This window comes from Seriola dumerili, unplaced genomic scaffold (genome assembly GCF_002260705.1).
Source record: "Seriola dumerili isolate Sdu_G_001 unplaced genomic scaffold, Sdu_1.0 BDQW01000478.1, whole genome shotgun sequence".
Lineage (NCBI taxonomy): Eukaryota > Metazoa > Chordata > Actinopteri > Carangiformes > Carangidae > Seriola > Seriola dumerili.
In genome coordinates, this window is record NW_019174733.1 from 1,778,751 (window position 1) to 1,798,265 (window position 19,515).

The following is a 19,515-nucleotide window of genomic DNA, read 5'->3' on the forward strand; positions in this document are numbered from 1 at the left end:
GAAACATCATTCCCTCTTCCCACAGCTTTCTGTTATTGTACTCTTTAATGTTTACGTTCAGTGGCGGCTGAAATGTGGTTATGCTGCATGTTGGCAGGACTAATGTGGAATGAGGATAAAACAAAAGGGCGACTGCCCATTCCTTTGCTTGGGGTGGCCTGCATTAAAGATGAATCATGGCTGATTCATGTGTATATTAAAGCCTGCTTCATACATGACTCACACACTTGTGTGTAGTGCATGTGCTCCCCTGGCTGAACAGAGGGGCAGCTATAAGGTAATGTTGCTCAGAGTGTGCAAAAACATTGCCTAACATGTTCACAATGCTTGTTTGGAATGAGGAAATATTTAGATGTTTAATACAAAAAGACATCAGGTAATGGCAGGTTTTTTTTTTTTTTTCTTAAATCTGTCTTTAGTGTTAAGTGCCAAGGGGTTGCAAAGAGGATGTAGTGACACTGATGAGAAGGAAAGAAGGACAGAGCGAGTGTCAGCTTCCTCGTCCTACAGTATTTGGGTTGTGTCCAATTCGTTTGGATGAGCCGTGTCCCTCCTGCTGCTCTTCAGTCATGTTCTTTTGGTGGCCTTGGTCCTTCTCTGCCCCTTTTCTGTTTGGTATTATGGCGGTTGGGAGCCAGGGCGTCCTTACCTGCCAATAAACACAGCAGATACCTTTCACTGACTGATACACTGATTGGCGTAAGATGCCGTACTGGGTACTTGCTTTTGTCTTTTATCGCATCTTGGTTATTTTGTATAATCATGTTAAAGTTGATGATTCCCCCTTTTTTTTTTTTTTTTAAAATTCTTAAAAAAATTAATCAAAAAAAAAAATTAGCTGATGAGCTTGTTTTTTTGTTGTTGTTTTTTTTTACATATGTGAAGAGTTTTTCAAAAACAGTCAAACACAGTTCATTTCATTGGACAACAATTTGATTTTGGATGTATTTATGTAATATAAATTCATATTTGAAAGATGCTCTAAATAGTACCGATGCAGTCATATCTCCCAGCTCCACATTCACCTTTATGCACAAACCTCCCAATCCAGATATGATCAGTAAAACTGTGTTATTTTGGATGGTGACGTGACTGATCATCTCGAGTTAAAATTTTCTCCATTACTTGAATCTTCCACTCATGCTACTGGTCATGCAGAAAAACGAAAGCAGACAATAACGTGATAGAAGAGGCTTCTGGAATTCAGATTAATCTCAAGTACACAAAAAATTGTCCCATCTAAACATCTCTTATTTACACTGAGATAATTCTGCCCAGCATATCATTTAGGACATTACTTGGCTGTCAGCCCCCTTGTCATTTTGTCATGCCCATGGATCCCAGTATCAGAAATGGCACCAAACCATATGTCATCCTTCATACTTCACACCGTCTTGCAGGGAAAGTGATGAAAATAAACCATGCAAATATAATGAGGCATCCATCTTGTGACTGCTGGTGGGTATCTGGTTGCATCTCATCTCTTGGAAATGAGGAGAAACGGTAAAAATGAGACCACATGTCTGTTGGTGCTGCCTCTCTGTGTTGTGTTGTGCTGTTGTTGTGCTGTGGATGACAGAGCCATCCCGTTAGGTGACTTTGGTGGGCTTGACACTTGGCTGCAGAGGGAAAAGGCTTGTTAGGAGTATTAAGAAGGGGAAACTGGATCTGTGTTCAGCTGACTGGTGCGGCCAGCTCTGTTGGCATGTGTCAGAAACAGGATGCATAGTTGGCGTACTGGGAACCTGGAATCAGAGGCAGGGAAATAGAGGTGGAAACTCTTGAGAGAGACACAGGAGGAAGTGGAAACCAGGGGGTGTGAGGCCGATGAGGGGTTCGAGAGGGGGTGCTGCATTGCATAGTGTCCTCCTGCGCTGCGCCGTTGACACACAGCGGGTGTCTGAATTCTTTTAAATGGCCAACTTCTCTGTCCGGGATTATAAGGGAGAGGTTGAGGGTCATAGAGATCATACGCATCAAGAAAGAGAGATATATAAGGGGATGCCACAAAGAAAAATGTGCAGTGTAACTTTGGAGTCTGCACTGTTCAATGACAGTGTCTGTATTGTATTGCTCATTTTACTGCAAAGCCAATAAATGAACGCAGGACTCCATGGAGCCAGGGAAGAGTCCTCAGCATCAGGGATAATCACCTTTTTACCTCTATCTCTCTAAAACAAGACAAGACAACCGAACAGCTGTATTATGGACAATGTGTTATTGGGTGGACTGAAAAAGCAGCATTAAATTAAAAAAAACAAAACAAAACAGAACCCATATTGATTTTTCTAACCCTGTGCAAGTAATGGCAACATTATGGCATTATTTATCTGCTGGGTGTTTCAGAGTGCTCAAATGCCACTTTTAAGCCACATATCAACCACATTCGTAATGCGATTTGCCCTAAGTCCCCCTGCAAACACCAGCTCTCAGGCTGTCTGGATGAGTGACATTATTTCATTCTCTTTTTATAGTGCAGTTCAAGACTTCACACGTTCTAAATATGGGGTTTCTTGCTAAGGGAAAGACTCACTCAAGACAATGCAGATGCATATGCATGAGTGACAGAAATGTAAGCACAACTGCTCGGTGATACTGAAGTGGAGGAAACCACTGCCACGCTGCAAGGCTTGTTAGCATATAAGCTCTGCTCTGTTTTCCCGTCCCTATGGTCTTGTAGTCTTGCTGAGTTTTTGTGCTGTATTCTGTGCCGTGCTGCTTCACTGCTGTATGGTTATCTAATGGTCTAGTTATCTACTCTGCGTCATGCCACCTCCAGGAGTTCTTATATGACGCCTCTGTTATTTGGGATGCGTGGGGAGGAGGAGTATGGAGGCTGTGCGTTTGTGGCATTAATCTCTATTCAAACATGAATGGCACCATCATCCTCTGGAGAAAATGACTTTGTGAAAACATGGTTTTAATAAGAAAAAAAAGGAAAAAAAAGAGTAATACCTGACATTGTCTTCAGCAGGGCTCATGAATCTCTTATAAAACTAAACTGATATTGCAGTTTTCCAGTCAATGTTTGTGTAGTGATGACAGCCAATGAAATCTAACCAGAAGTTTGTTGTTGTGTTGTTTGTTACATAAAAGTGTGACAAGGTGGAATTTGAGATATTTATGACCGAGAAAATGTCAAACTTTAAAGTCTAAAGCACCAAGAGCTGTGAAGAGCTCAGTTTACTTTTCCTGGAGCTGAAACAAATTGGTGAGTCATAAATGAGCCTATTCATGGAAAATGTTTAATACAATTATCCAATCATTTTGATAATTGGTTATTTAAGGACTTTTTCAAACAAAAATTGTGAGGATTTGCTTGTCTCTCATATGATTGTAAACAGAATATTTTTGGATTTGGAACTGTTCGTCAGATAACACAAATGCTTTGAAGATGTAAAATTTGACTGTAGGAAATTGTGTTTGTTTTTACCACAATATTTTGATATTTCAATAATGACGTGATTAATCAGGGCAGATTAATCAAAACTGAAAATAATCCTTAGTTGTGGCCCTAATTTTTAGCTTTGTGAACTGGTTAATTAGGCAGCAGGTTAATGTCAGCTAATGCTATTAACAATAATTTACTATTAGCTAGTGTGACTGGCCAGTTACCATGATCTGCTAGCTGTTTAAGTGATATGGTTATGTTGGTATGATCCAGATTTTCAGTACAAAGTCGTCTATTCCCATCAGTACGGAAATCATCCATGTCTCACCTCTTTTTAAATGCATCGTTCACTCACAGTTGTCAGGAACTGAGGGCCTCGACAACTGTAGCTGCCAGAGTGTGAGTGACTTTACACAAAAACATTCCCTACAGATGTTTAGAAGCCTGTTTCATCTTGAGGTGTAAAGGAGAACAGTCTTCAGCTCTGCACCAGTTAGAGGAGGAGCTGTAGTGGACTTAGCCACTGACACCTGTCACGAAGCAGTTAGGAGAGACATTGTTCAGTCCTATCAGCTGCAAACGGGTCTGAACTGACAATACAGAGGAAGTGCACAAGCAGAGTCAGAGTAGACTGTCACGTATTTCAATCTAAGCACCAAACTACACGTTGTGTCAGTGTGTTTTGGTGAGATATATAGCCTGCTAAATGAGGACTAAAAAAATAAAAAAATACACCTCCCACCTTGCCTCAGTTCAACAGCTGATGCAGCTACTGCACTGAGCACCTTCAGCCTCCCCCTCATCCCCCTAAGGTGCAACATGGAGTGTTTTATGTGCACTTTAGAGCCAACAGCCGTCAGGACTGTACAGTTGTTTCTGTCCAAACAGCTCAGTGAGAGGGGTGATGGAGCAGTGTACCTGCTCTGTTTGGACAATCTGCTCTTGACACTTATCTCTCCTGTGCCCAGGCTTAATCTAGATGACATTTTGTTGCATAATTTCTGATTTGTACTTACATCTGTATGTTCTCTGCATGTGAATCAGTACATGCAGTGCATTAATGTTTTTTTTTCTGTATGTACACTATTTACATCCACCAATATTTTCTGTCTATGGTGGTAGAGACACAGACAATACACACCACTATGTGGCTTTTAAATTACACATTCAAACATGGATAGATTCCATTTGCACTTTCAGAATATGTGGGAGAATTTTGAGACAGTTTCTCCACACTTGTATGGCCCTCTGTACAACAGCTCCACATCTTTCTCTGTATACAAATTTTACTCTGTGTCACTGCATTTTCAGCTTATTCCATATTCCCCTTTTGCAAGCGTGGAAACACTTTCAAACCATATCTTTTCACATTTTGAATAATACATTTAATTATATTTTACAAATATTAATATTGAAACTGCTATTTTTCCCTTTTATCCTAGATTATTTGTATTCAGCTCATCTTGCTTCTCATGTTTGTTTGCTGCTGCTCCAGCCTTGTGTCCCTGCGGCAATCATGGGATCATTAAAGTTTCATCTTATCTAATGAGAGTTTGGTGTGCTGTGTTTTGGTTCTCCTCACTGAAGGCTAGACTCTGCTCCTGTGATGTGACTGATAAACAGGTGGGGCGGGGACTCATCTGGTGCCTGGGGTCTGTTTTCTCTGACCCTTGTCAGTCTGCAGTCAGAGGGTTCATGATAAAGCCAATGTCTTATCACTTAACCTTTAATAGCTTTAAGGTTAAAGGTGGAAAGGTAAATTAGTTTTCTTTAAATTAGTTTTTTTCCTCACAAGAAGAAATCCATCTTATGATCGGTCATCTAATGAGATGTGGCAGCCTCTGTGAATTTTAAATCATTGCGATGCATTTCCATAATTGAAGATTGATATTGATTTTTATGCTCTAAGGCTTCACTGCAGAGCGATTAATCATACCTGAGTCTGAAACCCACCTCAGTGTTGGCCTGTGTTCACGTTTGTGTCTGCCCATGTGATGAGGAAAAACCAAACTTATGGCAGAGTGAATGAGATATGCTGTGACACTCTTCAGTGCGCTTACCTTTCACTGGAATGGGTTGCGGAGGTGCCTGCAGAGAGGAACTGTTATAAGCCTGTGTACTCCCTTGTGCTTGGCAACGGACCAGCTGCATTTCGCCAGAGCAGCATAGAGCACACACCCTGCCATCAGCTGTTGCTCTCACTAACCTCGGCCTAACGTGGCCCAGCTCGGCCCGCTTCATCCCGCTCTGGCTTACTGGAATCCAGAGCTAATTGAAGAAATAAAATGTGTAAATCTGAGACCTGATGAAATGAGTGCGAGTGCTGCGGAGTGGATAACACAAAACACTTGATAAATACTTGTTTTGCAAATACGGCTGTCATTTTTGACGTCATCTCAGGAATGTGTGTGGAGCGGACTACTATGTTCTAGTGGCCAGTGGCTGAGTTGCATGTGTCTTGTCATGTGTTGTTGACACTTGCTGGGAGTGAGCATGCCTCAGAGCTGTCGCAGGGCAAAGTGTGGCCAGTTTCCACGCTTGCTGGCCCTCAGCCCTTTTTTTTTATATCAGGAGTAGGGCTACAACTAATGATTATTTTCATTTTACTTAGTCTGCTAAGCAAATTTGTAAAAATGCCCATTGCAATTTCCCAAAGTGCAAAGTGATATCTTCAAATTGCTTGTTTTGTCCAAACAACAGCACAAAATCCAAATATATTCAATTTGCAATGATAGAAAACAGAGCAAAGCTGCTGCTTTTACAGGAGACTTAAATTACTAATTGATTTTAGAAACCGAACTGAAGAAGAACACGAAGTTGTGTGGAGATGAGTCAGCTGAGATTATTTCATTTGTGTGTATATGTTGGAATCTTTGCTCTCTTTGATATAAAAATAGACATTATACAGCAGCAGCTCATACTGGATATAATGTAAGCTTTTACAAACCTGTTCTGTCTCTTCTTTTCTCATGCTTCTGTCATATGGAATGTGTGACTCATGAGTTATTCTTCAGTGGAGATCCTCCCTTTTCTGGACCCTAATCCCTAATTCTCTGGGCCTGATTTGATGGCCATCTAGGGACAACTCGAGTGTGCCATGCTGATGTATGATAATCCACAGACAAGGAGAGGCCATATATCAGGCCAGACTATGTATATCATGAGGCAGACACAGAGGTCCACCCCCCTGTACCCAAACCGTGCTCCCCTGCTGTCATGCTGTTATGTCTTCTTTGGCCAGTCACTGGACTATTAAAAGGACGTCCACGCCCTGAGAAGTATTCAGAGGTTAAAGGTTAGAGGGGAAGGGTGTACCTGGCTCCACAAGCGGGAAGAGTGCAAGATTGGCATTCCCAAAATTGAAAATGCGTGATAGGGTCTAAGCCACCTGATCCTTGCCTAGTCAAACTGGCAGTAGAAAACCATTTGCATATAGATCTGCTGGTTGAAACTGGCTAGGCTAAGCTGGCATATGAGGCCTGCAGGAGGGAGATAGCTAGCTAGTGCCTGGCTAGCCAGCGGGATCATGGCTTATGGTTTCCAGTCTACCAGCTTTCTTCCTCAGCTGTTGTTGTCCTTAAACAGCTTAACATCAGAGGAAGGGTGAGTATGTGTGTGTGTGTGTGTGTGTGTGTGTGTGTGTGTGTGTGTGTGTGTAGGTTGGATGCTCTCCTTATAGCCAGGCCATAGAAATCAAATTTAACAAGATGAAACAATGAACAAGAAACACTGCATATTGCAGTAGTTTCAACAACTAGTCAAAAGGGTTGAGCTGATGTTATTTTGACATGGTGTTGATTATCACATGTGGATATATCGTTGTTTGTGTTTAAACTATATAAACTATTGTTTAATAAGGACCGCAACATGTATTTTCCAATGATAACCACTGCATACTGCTCGGAAATGCATATAGTGCTCATTTTGTCTTTTGCAGCCTAATTTTCATGCTCATTTATCTTTGTCAAATCTGTAAATTCTTGTGTGTTTGAGTGACAGAAACAGATGTGGGAGCCATTCTGCTCTGATTAAATTGTTCAGTTTTGCTTAGAATCTACATGCACATGCAATGTTTGTCTGTAGTCTTTTACTGCTGAGAGTCTTGCACCATTTTAGACACCAAACTCGATGGTCACATTGAGCCATATATTCAGATTTCTATCATACGAAAGTGTTAGAATACTAGAAATGTCCAAACCTTCCATATTATTGCATTGAATTACAGTCACCAGACAGGCCAGCACGTGCACAGCCCTTTATCAGGCAGAGCCAGCCATCCCCTACTCTCCTCCTCATTTTCGCTCCATTCTTCTCAGCCCACCACCCACCCTCCAAAATTGGGGAAGCCCGTGGAGCATTGATATGTGGACATCAAAACGCAGTTAACATATTAACTGGCGCTTTGAGCTGTGTGCACTGATGCACAGAGGGAGAGAGAGATGGCGACGGAGTGAGAGAGGGATAATGTGTAGAGGACACTGCAGTGACCTTCAAAGATCTCAGCAGGCGGCGTTTCTGTTTCCTGTTTAGAGATCAGCTCGCTCTCTTAGCAACATACATGAATGGATCTGTGAGGTCGAGCATACAAGTGGCTGGGCACACAAGCAGAGCTTCCATTCCCAGAGAAGGTTAAGAAAGTGTTAGGATTACACATCACCACCACCACTACCACCACAGCCTCTGCCCTTGGCAACCTCAATTAACCTCCAATGGTGCTAGGCTAATATGCTAATTGTCATTCTCCCTGCAGGCTAACAGCAGGCTCAGGTTTCTCTCTGTGTGCCAACAATGTGCCTTCATAGCTTCCATGCTACAATGCTAAGATTGCACCCCATTTGGCAGCATCCCAGTCAGTGTCTATTAGTAAAGTGAGCAGTAGACACTAATAAAATGGAATGTTTTTTATGAGGAAATGCAGGTTCGACTGACAGTGAAGGGCAGACTACAAGCTGAACCCTGCTCAGCCAAAGTGAGCGGGCCTGCTACACAATGATTTTACCTCTTGACTTCTTCTGACATTTTCCAGAGTGGCTGCGCAGAATGAATAGCCCAGCTGTCAATTACAGCCCTGTTTGATGCTTGCAAAAGTGAAATCCCAGAAGGTCCTGTCTCACTCAGGTTCCGTCTGCTGCTCGGCATTGCTCGGAAAGCTGTGAAATGTATCTAGACGTGAACCAAGCGAGGCAGAGCAATTTCGGAGTGACACGAGCTTTGTAAGATGATGCGCCCAGTGTTGAGCCCCAAATGACAGCATGTGTAGACATCATGTACAGATGATGCACAGAATGTATGGGCTCGTTGCTGGATGCCTCATTAAAGATGGATGATAATGTAGAGCTCCCATGGTGCTCTCTGACAACTGATGCCATTGAGATTAAGGAACACTTTAATTGGTCAGTAGTGGTAAGTGGTATTAAATTGCATAGCTTCCCTCCTGGGGATCGTTTGGACAGTAGATATTTTAATCTGTAAATGACGATATGTGTCTATCCCATAAACAGAAGCCATTTTTAACATTATGGATGAACTTATAAGTTAATGACAAACAATGCAGATACAAATACAACTGATGATCTCATCCATAAAATATATGCGTCTGTATGAACTAATTGGTCTGGATGTCATTTCAGTCAGCATATCCTTTTATTTATTACTAATAATAAGTCTATCCGTTCTGGTTAGAGCCATGGGACATGAACTCATTCATCATCTGTTTGTAACAGGCATCTGTTATAAAGATATAGATTTGCTTGTTATGGCTTCAGTTGGGAGTGTGCACGGTGCATAAACAAACATCCCTCCCTTTCCTTTTCACATAGAGTTGTGAATCAGTTGTTTTTTGTAGTGTAGTGTAATTGCAGTGTCACTTTTGTGTTACAATGGAAAATAGTGTGGTGATATCAATTCAGTGGAGGTCAGGTTACAGAAATGTGGCTCCATGGTGATTATCTGAAACATTACAATCCACAATAGATTGCAGCCTTGTTAACAGTTGGATTAGAAATGTGTCAAATGTGATAAAACTATTGATTCTGAATGACAGGCAGATGTACGTATGCATGATAAGAAAGTCATTTGTAATATTGTTTCAGCGCCGATGGTAATTGCTACTCACTATGTTACTACTGTCAATCAGGATTCACACCCTGGATGCCTCTGGGTAGTTTTTGGTCTGTGTTGAAATGTGCGGTTCAATTATGATGTTGACCAGGGGAGCAGCAGGGATTAGTTCTAATATTCAGACAACGTAATGCTGTTCACAGTGCTCATCTGAGATGTGGAATCCATTGGCCACGGTGACACACAGCAGTTGTGCTCCATCTCTGTGTTTTGGCAGGATGCATTAAACATGACGACCATAGGCCTCAGCTATTCTGAACAAGTGAAGATTTTCAGCACCATGGAGAGCTCAGGAAGGATCGACTGAGCAAAGCCTCTCATACACATGCATGTGAGGCTATTGTCTGTGCTGTTCACTACTTAAAACTTGGTTGTTAGACATTTTATATCTTTGCGTAAACATTCTAGGACATTGTTTCTCATATAAAAATATGTATGACAAAAAATATGCTGTTTATGCTGTTTAATAGAACAGATTAGTTAAAAAATTTGAATCACCTTTCTAAATGATGTCATCTTGGATTCTAAAATGATCTTAAATCTAAAATGTACCATTAATGTAAAATCTTTTCTTTTTGGATATTAGTCGTTCTATTGCAATAGGCTGATGAAAATTTTGACTAGACACAAATCCAGTCTCATAGAGCAGCTCCCAGCTCTTTAACTAGTGCTCAGGGAATGAGCAATGAGATGTAGTCATCACATCTCAAAAGCAGGGTTTAATTGGTTGCACTGAAACTAAGCAAGAATGTGATTTGGTTGCTAATGCAGCAGCAGTGGAGTGGAGGTGGTGCATGGCAGGACTATCTCAATATCCCCATGTGTTGCACAGACCGTGATAAGGAGCTGGAGTGGAGCATCTAACGGAAAACAGATCGAAGATCAAAGTAGGGTTTTTCTTCATGCCTCGCACACTCAGTATATCATCACAACACATTAGTATTATTCTTGAAATCCAATGTATGAGAGCAGAATAGAATTATACTGAGCTAAAATTATTAAACATAACATGAACTGACGGACAGAAACTCCAAAGCCCTGCAAGTACAAGAGTTGCATGTAACAAACATACTGACGATAGAGTTATTCTGAGACGCTTAACAGTAGTGAGGCTAAAAATGTAAAGTTTGTCATAAAAGTGGGGCTAAAGGAAAGGGTTTATCCCTTTAGGAGCACTGGCTCAGCAAATTTCATGGCAATCTTCTTATTAGATTACATTATGTGCAAAGTTGACATTTTGGTCTAAGGGCCAAAGACTGGAAGGAAACTCATGAGTGTTCAGAACCGACAGGGTTCATTCTTTGGGGGACATAAATGCATTCAGTAAATGTCATGGATATAAAAGTTCTTGTGTAACTGGAGAATTTGGCTTGCAGAAATCAAGCAGCAGAATCTTGTTTAAGATTGTGAACAAAAATCAGCAGTCACAGAAAATCTTTCCTTTGTGTGTGAAAAACAGAATGAAGCCAGCAATGCCTTTTACCAGCCCCACTATAAAAACATACCTGAACAAGCTACACAAAAGTGAGACTTAACAAGAGAAAAGACCTCAAGGATTAAGACTAACTGATCACTGTGGCAAATGTATCGCGGTTAAACCTCCGCAACTCTAATGAATAGCAGGAAAAAGACAGTGGTAGCGTTGCAACAATAGTGGAGTAGAGTTTTGAGGCTGAGGTTAATTAAACTGCATTTTACAGTTTAAAGTTGAAAAATGAATACTTATTAATACTAAGTAAAGACAAGGCTGTTTCTACATTAATTTCTGTTATTTCTGTACTGTGCCATCAAAATATATTTGACAAGCTAATATCTGCTGACAATATTGGCTCACCAGCTTCTCAGCCTGGCTCCAGATGCTCAGGTCTCTGGTACTGTGCGTGCTGGCTCGCTGTTGGCTCACTGTTGGCTTCCTGGGACCCTTGAGTGGAACACAGCCATAATTAGTGTGATTAGCTCCACCTGTGCTTGATCTATGGTGAACAGCAACCAAACAGCTGAATCCACTGGTTGGTAACAGAGACACAGAAAACAGTGCGTGTGTGATTATAATTACTTAATATGATAATATAAATAACTTTGTTTTTACTTCTGCATTTTAATTTTAAACATTACAATACAAAGGTTTGTGCGTATGATATTGGCCATCTCGTTTAAAGGAGCTATTTGCAAGTTTTCTCTGAAGCTGAACGTCATTTCTTGCCAGGAGCAGGTGGTGGTGATTGTGGCTTGACAAGAGCTTCAGCCATCATTGTATCAGCGCTACGTCTTCAGGAGAGAATGAGGGCTACATTGAGTTGCTATGGGAAGGTAATGAGACAGGCGCTCACTTCAGTCGAAGAAAAGACGTGATAGGAACAAGAGTTAACATAGGCGTTGCTTTCCACCACTGGAGACAGCTCTTGGCAAGTAAAGGAATGAAGTTTGATGCTGAACTCGCAACATTTCCTCTAAACTGGTAAGTAAACAGCTGTTAATGCTAATGTTGGCTATGTAGCTATAGCAAAACTTACAAATTTAAATCCAAGTGATCGTTTTAAGAAAATTTCACAAAGGATAATTAGGGTACTGTATGTTTTGGATTGCTTATAAACAAAAAATGGCATTAGATAGGAAATATTCATGAATATGATTTTAAAATAATAATGTAATCACTACTGAAGCCTGACAAGACGACTTATTTTCAGTGCATGTCCTCTAAAGGTTGGCCAGTTAAACACTTTAGTACTGTAAAAACACTGCTAAAAACACGCTAATTTGCTTCATTTTCCCTGCGGAGCAGGGCTGAGAGATTTTGAATAAAAACATTTTTTGTGGACAGGAGTGGGTTGGCACATCTGCAGCAACAGGCAGTAATGGTCTGTAATCTTGTGGGAGTGGGCGTGTGTGGGATTGAAAGAACTATCCCACGCAGACCTTTAATTGAGACTTAAAAAATGACATTAGGACTCAGAAATGCACTCCTAAGTGCAGTCATTTGTTATAGTCTTGACAAAAGTGAGAGGAACACTTAGTTAAGGTTACTTAAACCATTGCTTGTTTGTGACTGACAATAACAGATGTGGTGACATGGTTGGACTTGAAATGAAAAAGAAAGAGATAGGAAGTAAAATGTATCGGTGCTAGCTCTTTAAGCTGAATGTATATAAAGCTTTTTTGAAATTTCAGGTTTAAAATCTGTTGTTGTCGTTGTCAGCCCTAACCTCAGTGACAACCACTTTGTCTTTCATGTGACTGCTTCACAATAAAAGCCACCCCGTAGTTCACCAGTTGAACAGTTCTAAAGTGAAGCAGCTGCAATAGAAAATGTTTGGTTTGCATTAGCAGCAACTTAAGGCAGCTCTGATACGGCTGCAGGTGAGTGAACAGTAAACAGTGAGGCTTATAGTGAGATAAAATTACAAACAGTGATGCTGGATTACATGCATGCATAGTTTCCTGTGAGTCCCTTGTGCATTTGAAAGCATCTGAATCCAGCATGGTGGACTACTTACAATGAAAACTACCGTATAGAGAGGTAGTGACAGTATGTAAATACGCCGACCATAGTGTCAAAAACAGGGTTTGATTTCATGAAAATCTTAGATTCTGTCATTTCTAGAAAACCTAAACTTTGACTCTAATTTTCTTAATGACTGAGTGAGTGATTGTGGTGGTCAGTGCTGGAGGACAGAGGCTGGATATCGGTCTGAATTGTTTTGCTGACCTTTGCTCTGATCTATGTGAGACCACTGAGCGTAGCATCTGCTCACTGCACATTGTCTCAAGTGAAGATGAGCAACAGAAGTATGCTGGAAAGTTTTCAGAGAGCAGTAGGCTTTCATCTTCTTTCTCTCTATCAGTCTATCCTCTTTAATTTCCCCAGCCTTTTACTTAATATCCTTTGTTTTTATCTGTATTTGTTTCCATATGTTGGTATTTTCCCTGTCTACAGCTTCTCTTTTTCTCTTTCATTGTCCACGTCGCTCTCTTCATCTTTCTCACTCCCTTTCTCCTGTTTCAAATCGTCTTCATCTGTCCTTGTCCTTCAGGTCTCCCCTGTGTTCCCCCAAAGGAGCCACAGTTTGTGAATTTGGTAGCCAGACTGGTCTCTGCTGGGAAGCCCTTGTTGTTCATTTGGCCCTCTACCCTCAGGGATATGAACAGAGGGGGACAAATCATAAGTGATATCACAAATGACATGTGGAAATGCTGCATTGTTAAAACACTGGAAAAGATTTGCCCTCACCAGTCACTCAGAATTAGAGAGTATGACAAGAAAGGGAGAAAGCTGATCAGCAGGAAGGGAGCAGACAGATGCAACACTCAGCTCTCTGTTTTTGACAATATATGAGAACATTAATTGCCCTTTCTCTTTGTATTTCATGCGTATTTACCCTTCCCCTTAAGGGAGTTGACCCCTGCTCAGGGGATCAGAAATGGATTATTTCTGTGACTTGGGCATGACGGGAGAAGGAGCCTTTCACCTGTCTCAAAATGGGATCAGGGTCAAAGTTGATGAGGGTCGAAGGAGAAATTAGCCGTCTGCGTGTTCTCACATGACGGACCCAGTGAACAGAACAGAGGCACGGTGACTTTTGAGGTGAAACCCTACCTATGCAAGCTGCACTGCTGCTGTTTCCTCTTCCTGTGGGAGTAGCTGTGGCCTGCTAAGATGGCTGCTCTGTAATTACTCTGACGCTCAGCCTCTGACCATCACTGCCATGCTCCCTGTCGATCAAAGCAACCCTTTCTTGGCAAGGTGTGCGTGTGGGCGTGAGAAATACAGGGTTTATGTGATTTAAAAATGCATGCTAGGCGATAAGAACAAAGACACACAAGTCAGGAAATACATCTCCTTGTTATAAATAGATAAAGAGGATCTTTCTTAGCCTTGTTCAGCCTCCTAGAGTCTAGTCATTACGTCCATTTCCACACTCTGGTCCAATAACACAGAGAAGGAGAGCTTCTTTGTTACACTGTGGCTACTTTAGATAAGAACATTTTGCTTACAGAAACACTTAATTATCCCAAACATTATAAATTCATCAATGTTTTCCCTGAAGAATTCATAATGTTATGTCTTGAGTTTTCATCAGTCTTTGTAGAGTATTAAAATACAGAAGAGAATTGGAACAGCAATGGGAAGCCAGCGGGCCGAATGGCAGGGGCTGCGATATATAGAGATTGCAATGTGACACGCACGCACGCACGCACGCACGCACGCACGCACGCACGCACGCACGCACCCCATTAAAAGCATTAGGAGTCTGACATTTACACTGTGCATGCCACACAGGTGGTGGTTTACTTTTCTGGGCAACCTCTGTGTCTCCGTACGCCTTGCTCATGGAGGCAAGGCAGGACAGTCTGAAAGGAAGTGCAGGTGGAAACAGGAAAACTGGAGCTCCAGAAAGAAGTCAGAAGGACAGTTTTACAGGAAGGCTGATACTGTTCTCATGTCTGTGTGGTAAAAATGAAGCTAATGTCAGCAGCTGGCTAAAGACAGAATGCACCCCTAAAGCTTGCTAATTAACACATATTGTATCTCAATTGTTGTTGAAATCAAATAAGCATACTCCGAAAATGTTAAACTTTACTTTTAACGTAAACTTAATTCCACTGGTCATAACAACCTCTTGCCTCCACATGCATACATACATGTGCCACTGTATATAGTGACAGTCTGTAGTCGTAACGCCTGACCTAGCTTTGACTTCCTGGAGAGGCTGTGACCTCCTGGTTTCTGGTTGACAAGCGGAGCAAGGTTCATTCATTGTGACACAGGGAAAGTAATAGGCATGCCATGTTAGAGGACTTACAGAGAACGGCGATACGTGGGTCTAATAATAAAATTAGATTTGAGTTCAAATTCCCCAAGCACTATTCTTACATGCTAAAATATATTAGAATTGTATTTGCACATTCACTTCTTCATGCACACCTGCTGCCCTTAAACGCAGTTTATCTATTGGTATTTGAAAGTGAAAGAGAAAAACAAGACAATAACATTATTCCAAGCAAAGGTTTTGGTGCTCAGAGGTTGTCTCTGTCTGTGTCAACAGTGTTCACAGGCAAATTACATTTTTTGTTTCCCCATTCCATTTACTGCCGGGGATAGATGCTTTCTGTCCTTTCCTCTGTTCTGGGAAAACAAAACAACAAAGAGTAGCTGGGAGCTCCCTGCAGTTTTAAAGGTGACTCTACTCTTGTTTGTACCAGATATCCTTAAATCAAGACATAGTTTTTGTATCAAAACTATGTCTATTTTTTAATTTTTGTTTATTTTGTTGGAAGACGATTAGTTACTTTTGCTGCATTCATCAACATGGAACCTTCATTCCCCTGCCAGGAATCTTTCTTTCTGTCATCTTGAACTCAGCACTGAAATTTGACGAACATTTGAAAGGTTGCTATCTTCAGCTAAAGCACTGCTAAACTGAAGTCCATCCTCTCTCTTAACGATATGAAGACCGTTACCACCGCATTAATCTCCTCGAGGCTGGGTTATTGCAACTCACTGTACCTGGGTATTGGCCATGTCTTCTCTCTCTCGCCTGCAGCTGGTGCAGACTGCTGTAGCCAGACTGGTACCAGAGAAAGAGACGGCATTACACCAGTACTAGGATCCCTGCCCTAACTGCTTGTCAAAAATAGGATCAAATTCAAGGTTCTTTTATTTGTTGTTAAGGCCATACGTGCGTTGGCACCTCTGTACATTTCAGATCTTCTCTGCCTCTAGTCCAACTCCTGGCCTCTTAAATCCTCAGAACATATGAACTGTTTCACGATCAAGGCTGGTGGGTAAGGGAGATTGTGCCTCCAAAACTTTGGCCTTCTAATTTCAATCAAACGTTCCACCTCCACTGATGCTTTTAAGCCAAAACTCGAGACGTACATGTTTTCAATGGCCTTTGGTTGCTCTTAGTGGTCTTAGCATTTTATATTTCTTTTCTTTCTTTCTTTCTTTTTTTATAAATTGATTTTACATGTTTTATTCTGTTTTCCATTTTTGCACATATTTTGATTATTGCCTTGTATTTAACCATTGCCATTCATTGCTGTTATTCGTGCTTTTATGCTGATGTCACTTTACTCGCTATGGTTGTGCCTTTAACTAAAATTTGTAAAGCAATTTGGTCAACTCGGTTGTTTTAAACGTATTCTATAAATGAACTTGATTGGCTTATAGTCTTCACACTAGACATTTCGTATTAGTTATGGGCTGTGATGATTTTCCTTTCCCACTTATACCGAGGAAATGTCTCACATGTACTACAGCACACATAGTGCATCTAATGGCTTGCACAGAGCTCCTGCAAATCTTCCTATGGGACACATATAATACAGCTGAGGTGCTACAGGTGGAATCCCCCATGAATAATGCAGAGGCCAGTGTGTTGTTCATTTGTTGTGTGGACACAGATACTGTAGCTGCATTATTGATGGGACCAAGACTTAGCTGGGAGGTGGCATTCTTTAACCTGATATTCATAAATCAATAACGAAAAAATCCCTCAAGCTGTTTTTCACAATATATGGTACATTATACATTTACAACGCTCTTGATCCTAAGGCCACAGTAGTTACTCTTGGTTGTTTCAAAGCCTAGTCATTTATGTATTATTAAAATAATGCTTTTGTTGCAACAGGGAAAAGAGGAGGAAGATTATGGGAAAGAAATAGTCCAACCACTAATGACTGACATTCTTCCTACCTGTGCTTTCTAGTCTTGTGGCTAGAGAGCAGAGGAGGAGAGGGCGTTTGTTCCCACCACTAGCTTGACACTCTGCTGGAAATGATCTCAAAGACCCAGGCATTCTGGGAACAACCATACGATCAGTGGTGTCTCATGGAACTACCCAGCAAAACTTGGCCCTAATCCTGCTTTAATAGTAAACAACAGCTGTAGGGCACCAGTGTGCTCTGATTAAGAAGGAAAAGAAACAACCTCAATGTTCTTACTACTGTACACGCAGTGAAATATGTCTCCCATTTCCTTCTTACGTGTTTGTTTGTGGGGAAAGATAAGGATATATGGTGATATAATTCTGTCCTTGGGGTGATTTAACTGTGTAAAAAGTGAAAAAAAACAAACTGGTTCGGCTGTAGCTACTGATATGAATATATTTATATGAACGATCTCTGTATAGCTTACATTGTGGTGTTCCCATTGCTCTTTCTGATAGACTGTGTTGCACTCAGCTGTATGTAATAGGACACGCACACAAAATGTTTCTCTGTGGCACACTGAGGCTAAGAAGAGGCATGGTTCCTGCACACACAAATACACTTTTACACATGCTAGACAGAGGCTTGGGTGTTTGGTTTCTTTCCTTTTGCGTAATGTTTTTTCAGGCATACTGGAGTCTTCGCAGTCTGTCATTGTTGAACAGGGTTTAAAATAGACAGGGGTATTTGGAGGCAGCTTAGTTGCGACTGCAACACACGTGATTGAATTAGATTGCTGTCAGTTGGCTCCATTATAGAGGTCCCTTGGATATTTTCCATCAGCAAGTTGGTCGAGAGAGTGTCTCCTGTTACACTAGGTTTCTTGGAGTGTTTAGCTGTGTTATGCTGATCGATTGGCAGATGTAATCTGGTAGGCTATTTGAAACAAAAGTCATTGAAAATATCTCCAATAAAGGGTGTGATGAAATGCAACTAGAGACCATGAATATTGTTTATCTAGTGTATAGTACACATAGTATTATTGTGCTTCACTGTAAAATTTCCAAGCAGCTACATGGAAAAGCTCAGGGCTGAATTTTGACCGACAACAAGTTTAAGAGATCAAAAACTGGAAGACCCTAAGAATGAACGACACAGCATGTGAAGCATGCGATGGCTCTATATTGGCTCAAGAGGTGTAGCACACACTGGTCAGTCACAGTGGTACCATCAAGTATCATTTGAAAAAGCTCAGTTCGAATTGTGACATTCTTGAGCCACCCTAGCACAGCTCTATCCTTGTCATTGACATTTCCTTGAGACTTGGCTGCTGTTGGTGACATTAGACCAACGCAGCAGAATATATGTCTTGTAAAGCCCAGGCTGCGAGGATTGAGTGTGTACCAAGGTTGCACTTGGACTATTTTTCACCCTCCAGCCAGCTAAAAATAACGTGATGGTATTTTGGTATTTTGCCACCTGCATTATTAGAACGCCCTTCCTTCGCCTACTGCTGCACCTTTGATGTGGAAAGGTGCAGCAGATTAGAATTGGGTAACCCTGAAAAACATGTCAAAAAATAAAAAAAATTGAATTGAAACTGCACTGAGATAAGAAAATATGTATCAGCATTTAAAAATATAACTAGTCTAGTTTATTTTTTCCACACAACCCATTCTCCGTGTTCCTATGTTCAGTTTTCCTGTTCATAAATCAGTGTTTGTCGCACTCTCGGCACAGGTTTTGCACTGGTAATATTGTGAAGCTCCTCTGTGCTTCCCTGCTCAATTCTTGAATGGCAAAATTGCTCTTCAGTTTCAGTTTGCTGATCATCTTACAAAGAATATTTGTGTTAGTTTTAGAAACTTTGGCTGTTGTTCACGTTTCAAATGAACGGGAATGGCTTAAACCTTGGTTCAAAGAGGCACAGTGTCTCAAAACAGTATTATTGTCACCTTTTTTAGAAATGAGTTAAAGGTGGCTGTCGAGCCACTGTTGTCCTGGATTACAGTTGTTCGTTTCCCATTATTGAAACAGTAGAAAAAGACAGTTAGTACAGAGGGTCAGAACGGCAGCAAAAAGGAACAGGTGTTAGCTATGCATGGGCTCATGCAGAGATGGAAGTCTTTAAATGTCATACCATTTCACATCGTCAAGTGGCCTTTTACACACTTAAAAGTGCTCATTCATTTTCCACACAGGCTTATTTCCGGGAATTCAGGGTCACGGATATGGAGATTGGATTATTGGGTGGGAGGTGGTGAAACACTGCGGACAGGTTGACCATACAACACACGCTTTGCATTTATGTGCATGCTATAATTTGATAATAACAAGATTAAAGCTACTCTGAC

General features: G+C 41.1%; 1 protein-coding gene across 13 annotated transcripts in view; it reads left to right on the forward strand.

Annotated features, from left to right (window-relative positions):
* LOC111235220 (calcium-activated potassium channel subunit alpha-1) overlaps window positions 1-19,515 on the forward strand; it is a 156,698-nt gene that overhangs the window by 766 nt on the left and 136,417 nt on the right. The gene's annotated exons all lie outside the window — the stretch shown is intronic.